Source organism: Ictidomys tridecemlineatus, chromosome 15, assembly GCF_052094955.1.
Source record: "Ictidomys tridecemlineatus isolate mIctTri1 chromosome 15, mIctTri1.hap1, whole genome shotgun sequence".
Classification (NCBI taxonomy): domain Eukaryota; kingdom Metazoa; phylum Chordata; class Mammalia; order Rodentia; family Sciuridae; genus Ictidomys; species Ictidomys tridecemlineatus.
The window spans coordinates 48,221,491-48,221,995 of NC_135491.1; positions in this window are offsets into that span (position 1 = coordinate 48,221,491).

Consider the following 505-nt stretch of genomic DNA (forward strand, 5'->3'; position numbering starts at 1 on the left):
TCTCATAATTTCTGGCAGTATTCCTGAGTAAGGAAAAAGAATAGAAGGGAAGTCCAGCAGTGAGGATACCTACAGGTTCTTGTAACTGGTGCTGATGGTAAGTCTACTGTAGACCTCTGAGCTCTGAAATTCACACCAAAAGACAGCAGACCATGCTTTAGAGGTAGCCTCTACCATTTGCCTGAAGCTCACAACAAGACAGGCACCACTTATGTTCCATTCCAAGTATTCCCACAAAGCATTTCAACCCCACTCCCCCATCCCCAGGGGCCACCATCTAAGCTGGGATAGGAAGAAGGCGCAAACACCAAAAGGAAAAGCTAGTAGTTTATATAGATAGATATATAGATATATAGATATTGATATATATTGTTTACATAGTCCACAAGTTAAATGCAGGTATCCATAAGAAGAGCATTAACAATAAAAATACAATCTGTGTGTAGCCAAGTACAGAGACTTAAAATGGTAAAACAGCAAAAAGGATCTCACAAAAGTACAAATA